The sequence below is a fragment of the Chiloscyllium plagiosum genome, chromosome 17 (assembly GCF_004010195.1).
Source record: "Chiloscyllium plagiosum isolate BGI_BamShark_2017 chromosome 17, ASM401019v2, whole genome shotgun sequence".
Taxonomy (NCBI): domain Eukaryota; kingdom Metazoa; phylum Chordata; class Chondrichthyes; order Orectolobiformes; family Hemiscylliidae; genus Chiloscyllium; species Chiloscyllium plagiosum.
The window spans coordinates 57891164-57891985 of NC_057726.1; positions in this window are offsets into that span (position 1 = coordinate 57891164).

Below are 822 nucleotides of genomic sequence, written 5' to 3' on the forward strand. Positions count from 1 at the left end.
GGAAAAACAGCCTCAGCCTGTTCAGCCTCTCCCTATAGCTCAAAACCTCCAACCCTGGAAACATCCTTGTAAATCTTTTCTGAACTCTTTCAAGTTTCACAACAGGAAGGAGACTGATAGGAAGGAGCCCAGAATTGCATGCAATATTCCAAAAGTGGCCTAAGCAATGTCCTGTACAGCCGCAACATGACGTCCCAACTCCTATACTCAATACTCTGACAATAAGGAAAGCATACCAAATGCATTCTTCACTATCCCATCTACCTGCTACTCTACTTTCAAGAAGGTAACAGCAGTTTTAAAAGGGAGAAGAGCAGACAAAGGAAACACATGGTGAGGGCAGTGCAGGAGAGAGAGAGAGAGAGAGAAAACCTGCACAGTTACTGCCTTAGCTGTTTTTGAACTCATGTGTCGCTGGACATCGGACTGCATCTGGGAAAATTAACAAACAGTGAATTTCACAACTAATCTTGGAGGAACCGGTTTGGGTGAAGTTCACAGCACAGATTCAGATAAGTTCATTGTTGTTTTAAGTCTGTCCAAGAGAAAGGCTGTATTAGTGAGTATAGTGGGTTCTTTCATGATTATACGTTTTTGGAGATAAGTCCCTTGATTAAACTTAAAATATAAGCCATAGCTATTAATTTAACCTGGTGCAGTGTTTTGTAGAGGAATAAGATGTTGTTATTTTCTGGGTCTGTAGATTGTGAAGGAGCAAAAATGGCCTTTGCTGTGATATGTACTTCTTGTCAGATGTGGGAGTTCAAAGAAAGTTTAAGGGTTGCTGCGGATTATATCTGCCATAAATATTGTTGGATGCGA